Here is a 9287-nt window from a genome sequence, read left to right on the forward strand (position 1 = left end):
TGATACTATTCTGTGCCTATCTCTCTCCCTCGGACTTATTTCACTCAGCATAATAGATTCCATGTACATCCATGTATAGAAAAATTTCATGATTTTATCTCTCCTGATGGCTGCATAATATTCCACTGCATAAATGTACCACAATTTTTCTAGCCTTTCATCGATTGAAGGGCATCTTGGTTGTTTCCAGAGTCTGGCTATTGTAAATAGCACTGCAAAGAATATAGCTTCATTTTTTAAGAAAGTCTAGGGCGTTTTTCACTTAATCATAATTGACTATTTCTCTCATATTGCATTAGGCAAATATGCAGATTAAGCTGTATATTTGTAAAAAAGAAAATCTTATCTTTACAGACCCAAGGTGTAGTTTTCAGTTTGTACATTCTTCAGCTTTCTATTTGAGGCCATTCTGCACTTTATGATCAGCCATCTGGACCTGGTATGTGTTTGTAAGGTCAGGTTCCAGAGACTGGCATTTGTTATTGTAGGCTTTGTTCCAGTTCGTACACTCTGAGCTGAGCTTATAACATGGCTGCAAAGCATGGTTACAGAAAAACTATATAGATAGCAAAGCTAGGTCTAGTTAATTCTAAATCAAACTTTAGATCCTAATACTGACAACAAGTGTTAGGAATGGCTAAATATTTGAAATTATTGTCTTACACAGATGGCATGTGTTGTAGTACTAGCTATTTGCAAGCCTGAGAATGAAAAGAATTCTTAATTGAAAGTATCTTTAGGAGCCGGAGCAGTGGCGCTAGCGGTAAAGCGTTTGCCTTGCACATGTTAACCTTGGATCCTAGGATGGACCACAATTAGATCCCCTGGTGTCCCATATGTTCCCCCAAGCCAGGAGCGATTTCTGAGTGCATAGCTAGGAGTAACCCCTGAGTGTGGCACAATGCACCCCCCAATTAAAAAAAAAACAAATAAAATACACACATAAACAACAACAACAAAAAAGTATCTTCAAACATTGTGGAAGTGGTCTAAAGACTAATTTTTTGCCTACAAAAGAGGTAAAGATTTCTACAAACTTTAAATATATAAAATGTGATCATGAGATGTGATACATTTAAGGATATTAAAATAAAAAGTTGACCTCGTGTTACTTGGGTGGACTAAATACAATCAATTGTCTTTAAAAGTAGATGAAAACAGAGAAAAATAGAGTGAATTAGAAACAAAAATTATCCCCAGGTCAAAAATGGAAGCATTGAGCCTCCAGGTGGCTCTGAGCAGCAGTGTGTCCTTAGCTTTAGCATTTTGTTGGCATGGCTGAGTATTGCTAGCAGGGTCCCCACTATTAATGGGTAGGGTCTGAGCACTATCTTAGATGACCTTTCTGAAACTAAATAAACAAACAAACAAAACCAAAGTTGCTTAATTTGCAACAAACAAGCTTATGGTAATTTTGAAATAATATTTAAGCAACTAACACAATAAAAACAATGACACATTATATAAACAAACAAACAAAACCAAAGTTGCTTAATTTGCAACAAACAAGCTTATGGTAATTTTGAAATAATATTTAAGCAACTGACACAAAAAAACAATGACACATTATTTCACAATTATAAAAATATGCTAACCTAATAAAAGTTATCTAAAATCTAGTACCTACATTTTGTGTTTGTTTGTTTCTTTGTTCTGTTTTTTTTTTTTTTTGGTCACACTAAGCAGTACTCAGGGATTACTCTTGGTTCAGTGCTCAGAAATTACTCCTGGTAGTCTTGGGGGACCATATGGGATACTGGAGATAGAAACCCGGTCGGCCACATGAAGGCAAATGCCCTACCTGCTGTGCTATGCTCCAGCCCTGAAATCTAGTACATACTGTTACAGTTAATTGGATGACAACCAGATTTAGTATCAGTCTGAAAGTCATAAAAATAATAAAAGAAATTTTGATCCCTTTTGACAATAACCATAACAGTTTTGAAGAAAATATTTTACTGATTTTGCTATAAAATAAAATAAGTATACCATTAATATAAATATACAATTTATCTTTTTTTTTTTTTTTTTGGTTTTTGGGCCACACCCGTTTGACGCTCAGGGGTTACTCCTGGCTATGTGCTCAGAAATCGCCCCTGGCTTGGGGGAATCATATGGGACGCCGGGGGATCGAACCGCTGTCCGTTCCTTGGCTAGCGCTTGTAAGGCAGGCACCTTACCTCCAGCGCCACCGCCCGGCCCCTACAATTTATCTTTTTAAATATTACAATTGTAAACATGATTTTTCATTCTTATTTATTAATAATATGTACTTGCTTATTCCATTTATTTCAACTCTATAATTATTTTGTTAAATAACATCATGAGGTTTTGTAGAGTTTTTTTCAAAATTAAATAAATACAATCACATTATAGCACATATAATTTTAGTGATCCCAGCACTAATTTTATAAGTAGTTCACCTTCTGTTAAGGTATACATGCATTTTTTACTGTTAAAGTGAAAATCAGAAGCAAAACATTACTGGATTCTTATGTTTGAGTATTAACATCCATACTCTCATTAACTACTATTTACCACTTCACCTTGGTCATCTAAATAAGTGTCCTTTCTAAAAACTGCAAGATCATTTTCACTCGAATAAGCTTATAAACACAGTTAACTATATTTTCTATGGCATATAATTCTGAGCCTATCTGTCACATTTTTTTTACAGTTGATTTCATGTAATTATGTTCATCCATTATGTGAATATCTGTATTATAACATTTAGTTCCTGTTCTCTGCAAAATGACTTAGGGAGTACTATGGTGGTTAAAAATACCTAGATTAATTCACTTGTTTAAAATAAAGTTTTATTACAGAAAACAATATAGTTAATATATAGAGGAGAGCATAATAAAACCTTAATTTTGGAATTAGTTTTTATGGTTGTGCTTATTTGAAAGTCATAAGGCTCAATGCTTTCTACCTTGGTGAGTCTAACATTTTAATCTTACAAAATTTGAGAAAAAACTGGACAGGAAGTTTGCTTTGATCTCACGGTAATCTTCCCTGAAGCCAGTAATAAAATAGCAAAATTTATTGTCTGACTGGGGGCCGGAGAGATAGCATAGCAGTAGGACATTTGCCTTGCATGCAGAAGGATGGTGGTTTGAATCCATGCATCCCATATGGTCACCCGAGCCTGCTGGGGGCAATTTCTGATCATAGAGTCAGGAGTAGCCCTTGAGCGCTGCTTGGTGTGACCCAAAAATAAAAATAAAAATAAAAATAAAAAATAAAATAAAATAAGAGATGCCTGTTTATACTTGTAGAAAAAGAGTATCTTTATCTTTTGTGTCTTTATCTTTATCTTTTGGATGAAGAGAAACCTAGTAGAATCTTAACACATAGGATTTACTAAGCTTATTAAGTGAAGCTTCATAAGCTACACTTATGGTTATGGTTATAGTTATCTTATAACCATAACTATCTTATTCTCTGATAGATGTTCTTTATTTATCAAACCTAGCATAGAAATACACAAATTAAGTAGTTCCTTTGATATTTGTATTTCTGAGGAATCCTATATTATTTAAGCCTTCATTCAGAAGTGTAGTTCAGTAGTAGAGTTCTAGCAGTAAAATTCTTGCTTCATATGTGTGAGTCTCCATCACCATTTTAAAAAATCAACATGTTAAGTAACATGCATTATTTGTATTATTAATTTGTATTTAATCCCCCCTTTTTTGTTTTTGGGCCACACCAAAGAATCTCAGGGGTTACTCCTGGCCCTGGACTCAGAAATCGTTACTGGCTCAGGGACCATATGAGATGCCAGGAATCGACCCTATATCTGTCCTGGTTTAGCTGCGTGCAAGGTAAATGTCCTACCACTGTGTTATCACTCCGGCCCCTTTAATTACCTTTTTAATTAAATTCTCAAACTCAGCCAACAATTAAAAGCTTGGATTAATATCCCAAGTGTCCTTCCTCCCCACCCCACACAGGCCTATACTCTAGACAGGCTTTCTACTTCCCTCATTCAGTCACATTTTGTTATGATAGTTCTCAATGTAATTATTTCTGTGACTGCACTAAACGATCTTTGTGATCATGGTCATGGGAATGTTGCACTGGTGAAAGATTTATATATTTATATATAAATATATATATATATATATAAATCAAAAAAAAAGAAAAGAAAAGATAAGGCCTCCCAATTCTTACCACATGCTGTGTTCTTTACACTGACTGTATAGAAAGAGGAGGTACAGTAAATGCACCCCATATGCACCTCAACGCAGTCCCTTTGCCTGGTCTGTATTGTGAATTGGGGGACAAAAATAATTTTTAAAAAAGAGTAGATTAAAAACATTTTCTTTTCTACAAAAGAAAATAGTAAGAAATAAATTAGATTCCACGTGCCAGATGAAGAACTAGGATTCGTGTTCTAATAGCTCATTTATAGAAATAAAAGAGATAGAATTTATCTAAAGTGCTTACAAATTGAGAACAATTTAATCATTCACATTGTTTCCTAAGACTATAATAGATAATTAGTATTAGAAATCATTGCCACTTCTATTCAATATCTTCATGTTTTCATTGTCAAAGCTTTAACATCTAAGCCTAGGTAAGTATAAAAATGTAAAAAATAATATATGATCACTCTCAGAATAAGGAAAAAGGACCCTGAGAATGCCTGTTCTTGGAATGCTCCCATTCTATTGTAGACTACATAATAAAAGATAAATGCAAATTGTGGAAGTATCTAGTAATTGATATAATAAATCAATATGGTATAGTCTCAAATGTATACTTGTTTTTTTTGTTTTTTGTTTTTTGTTTTTCAGGCCACACCCATTTGATGGTGTGTTACTCCTGGCTAAGCGCTCAGAAATTGCCCCTGGCTTGGGGGGACCATATGGGACGCTGGGGGAATCGAACCGCGATCCTTCCTTGGCTAGTGCTTGCAAGGCAGTCACCTTACCTCTAGCGTCACCTCGCCGGCCCCATTGTTTTATTTTTCTTTTTTATCAAAATTCATATTGAGGTTTATCTTTTACCTAATGTTAAATTATTAACCCTTCTCTATGACAGAGTAAAAGCTGTGTGGTAAAGTTTCATTTCATAAATATAAGAACAAGTTGTACATATATATAGTGGTCAACCTTCAGGCACGCACATTTTTCCAATCCAAAAGGAAAATAGAATGCCCATATGCATTTGTTCTTTTCCTGCTCTAATTGGATGAGGCAGTGTGTGTGTGTGTGTGTGTGTGTGTGTGTGTGTGTGTGTGTGTGTGTGTGTGTAAGGGGGGTGATCACAGCAAACTTAGAGTATGAGAAATAACATAAAAATCTGCTTCAACTGAACCTGATATTCTGAGTAAAAATTGGAGGAGATTGCTACCACTGACAGGCCAGTATGCTCACAGTTAGGGGAGCAAAACATAAGCTTCTTTTATACTTGAAGGACTTTCCTATTCAGTTTTGGTCAACGACTATTGCACTCAAGCAGAGACATGGGAAGTCACCTGATATTATTCTGCTCTTTTTAGGGAAGTGTGCAATATGGTGTATATGAGGATATTAATAAAAGAGATCATTATTACTGACTCTGAAAAGCACAGAGCAATTGTCAAAGTGAAAACTTCAAGTGGGAATATTTTTTGTGTTGTTTTTCTGAGGAAGAATAAAAAGCTAGTACTACTGAAGTACAAGCCCCAGGTGGGCGAAATGAGGCCAGAGATATATCTTGGTGCCACATCATCTACAGCACTTAAAGCCATGATAAGCTTTTTGAATTGTATTCTGAGAGCAGAAGATGAAAATTGATCCAATTACATGTAGAAAATAAATTTTATGTGTTGATAATTGAATATAGAAAGATATATAATCAATTAAAAATTAGTTTTGTAGAGTAATAATTATAATTTCCACTTAAATATTAATTTCACTGTATCACATAATGTTATATATTTTAAATTTGTTCTTTATATATATGTAATTAAAATTTTCTTTGAGGCTGACATTGGGTCCATAAATTATAAAGTTTTGATCAGTTGCTGTTTTTATATTGTGCCAGATTTCTTTCTATTTTAGAAAATTGTTTAATGCATTATCTTAGAAATATTTTGCATGGTTTTTATTTCTTTAAATTTTTATATATAACAGCTTAATTTCGATATATGCTTTATGCACTCTTGATAGACATTTTCATGCCCTTTTAAGTTATTGCAGTTTTTTTCAGGTCCTATGCATTGCATTATGCTGATTTTCTCTCTACTAATTAGTCATTTACTAAAAGAGGAAGGTTACTGTTTGAGTATAGAATTATAATTATAAATGTTTTGTTTAATTTTTTTTTAGATTTTATCAGACATGTTTTATTTAATGCACATTTATTGTTAAAACATATAGAAGTAAAATAGTAAGAATTTGACATATATGTATGTGAAATAATATCTGTCATCATATGTAAATTCCAAAATAATCATCCCCTTTTTAATACACAAGTCTGTGACCCCAAATACTATTTGTATCCATAATTTTTTTTGTTTTTGTTTTTTGGGCCACACCCGGCGGTACTCAGGGGTTACTCCTGGCTGTCTACTCAGAAATAGCTCCTGGCAGGCACGGGGGACCATATGGGACACCGGGATTCCAACCAACCACCTTAGGTCCTGGATCGGCTGCTTGCAAGGCAAACACCGCTGTGCTATCTCTCCGGGCCCCATAAATATTTTTAATGTCTTTATATCCTACATTTTGGGGGAGCATGAGACCACACCCAGCGATATTTAAGAGTTACTCCTGGCTCTGCCCTCAGAAATTACTCTGGTAGGCTCAAAGGACAGTATGGGATGGTAGGGTTGTTGGCCGGGTGCCTGGAAGTCAAATACTCTCCCCTCTATTCTATCATTCTGGCCCTATATTTTACTTTTTTATATTAACAACCCAACAATATTATGTCTATGCATTCTTTAAATACAATTACCACATTATGTATTTCTTTAATAATCAGTATTAAATGCCAGTCTCTATTTGAAGATAAGTCTTTGAGAAATTATAATAATCTGATTTTTATTACTATATTTATTGGATGCATTCGAATATTGAGCACTTTAGGATTTACTTTCAATTTTGGTGCTTTCATTCTGTTTTACCTACACACCATTCAGAACCTTTTAAAAATGATTAAATCCCAGAAGGCCCATTCAGCTGCAATTGTCTCAGTCAGACCTCTGAAATTAGAGACCATGGTTGTTGTGCAAGCCTAGACTAGGGTTTTTTTATTGGTCCCAGGATACATATTGCCGGGTCATGGTTCTATTAGACAGTCATCTGTAGATAGCGATCTTGGCTTTTGCACCAACCAGAGGGTGCCAAGTCTTCTGATTTTGTCTTATCGTTAGCTGGTGAGGTAGGATAACCTGCTCTTAGGTCAAGTTGTTCCCAATTTCCTCGTTGTCAGGATATCATATTAGAGCTGGCACATGTTGGTGTCTGAGCTGTATTAAGGATGTCCCGGATGGGATTTGGTTCCTGCTGTTGTGAGGAACTGTGTCATTTCTATATCTGGGATCAAGGGTTTAAGGCTGAACGGTCAGGGTCTAATCATTTGAAGTCTAAGTTGGGTCCACATGACATATTTTCAAGGTGGGAGATGCCCCTGTATTGTAAAAAAAAGTATGAGTTCTTATTCCTAGTAGATAAGAGCTTGTTTTTATGCATAAGATTTCCCCCCCCCCCTTTTTTTAGTGTGCCTTTGCAGGAAGAAATGGTGCTACATTATATTGCCAGTGCATTTGAGGGTGGAAAGGGAAGAAAACAAAAACAAGTACACACCCCAAAAAGATAAAAATAGAAATAAAAATATATGTGCTCACATATATATGAAGAAAAAATATTTTAAAAATAAAATTAAAAAGGTAAATAAAGGAACAAAGTGATGCAGTAGACCACCTTATTTATGGGGAAGGTTCCATCATAGGATCAGCACAAGGACCAAGATCACTAACCATAGAAGACGAATTAAAATGACACTGAGGGAACAGAACTTAACCACAAAGAAAGACTTCATCATAAGTTCCACTCCTTGAACTGTGCAGATCTCTAGATTCAAAGGTCTGATTTTATCACCCAGGACGGAGCAGAAGTTTTCCACACACCACAAAAGCACCAAGGGGAGAGTAAATTAACTTGAAAAGAGTCTATAGTTAATCCCATGACAATATACTTCAAGGGTGGAGAAACCCTGTATCTCTTAGGCCAAGGGAATTCCTGTTCGAAAGACCCCAATGCTTACTGTACCTATGCAGGAGGTGAAAAAAAAAAAAGACAAAAAGCACAAAATAATCTTTTTTTTAATCTATCTAGGTTTTATCGATTACTTTGATTTGCTGTGGATATTGATCTTGTTTTCCCATTTTAATTTATTTATTGATTTTCTTTCTTCTTCCTTTTTGTGCTCTGTCATGTTTTTTATTTCAAGAACACGGCTATTATGTGGTGCCTATCTTGATTGTTGTAGTGCTCACTGGATATTTTATTTGATACTTTTTTTATACTGTGTGGTGTTTCACCTTCTTTTTCCCCTTCATCTCTCAAACCGAGGATGAGAGCCTCTAGAAGGACTCCGCCCATTTTCGGCATATTTTATTTTTACCCCATTTTATTACTTTTCTCTTCTTCAAACAAAACCACATAACTTGAACTATCTAGTCCTGCCTCCCAATTAGCGGGGAATATAATGGAGGTACCATGACAAAACAGTTGTAAGATCACTAAGTAGTAAGCTAAGTACAGAGGGGATCACTCATTCTAGCAGCACCGGGGGTGAGGGTGGAGGATATGAGAGGCAAGAAGGAAACGGAGGTGGAGGAAGGACAATTTGGTGATGAGAATTCCCCTGATTCAATGTTAATATGTACCTAAAATGTACTGTGAACGATATGTAACCCACTACGATTCAAATAAAAATTATATTAAAAATGTTTAAACCCCAATTGTCAAAAATTCTAGAAAGAGGGTGATTCTCCCATTAAAATGTTTAGTAAAGTGTGATTATGACACTTGGTTTATATCTCCTAAAAAAAAAAACCCACTTCATTGAATTTGAATTTTTTTAAAAAAATATTGCTAATCAATTGATGTATTTGCAAAAATACTCCTGAACATTTACAAGAATCCAACCTGGGCCCAAACAACTCAATTATTGCTCTAGAAAAATTTTATTGTTCACAGATATAAAACTCCTCTCTTTAATAAGCTGATTTAAGTAATTACTTTGGTTTATATAATATTTTAAACTAAAATGTTTTATCTGTATGTATAAAT

At 34.8% G+C, this 9287-nt stretch overlaps 1 non-coding gene across 1 annotated transcript; it reads left to right on the forward strand.

The window, feature by feature from the left end:
* The first annotated feature begins 4156 nt into the window (after positions 1 to 4156).
* Positions 4157 to 4289, forward strand: LOC125997803 (small nucleolar RNA SNORA51). Its single transcript, XR_007491820.1, has one exon. It is a non-coding gene; the product is annotated as a small nucleolar RNA SNORA51 (small nucleolar RNA).
* The last annotated feature ends 4998 nt before the right edge of the window (positions 4290 to 9287 follow it).

Source organism: Suncus etruscus, chromosome 19 (assembly GCF_024139225.1).
Source record: "Suncus etruscus isolate mSunEtr1 chromosome 19, mSunEtr1.pri.cur, whole genome shotgun sequence".
Classification (NCBI taxonomy): domain Eukaryota; kingdom Metazoa; phylum Chordata; class Mammalia; order Eulipotyphla; family Soricidae; genus Suncus; species Suncus etruscus.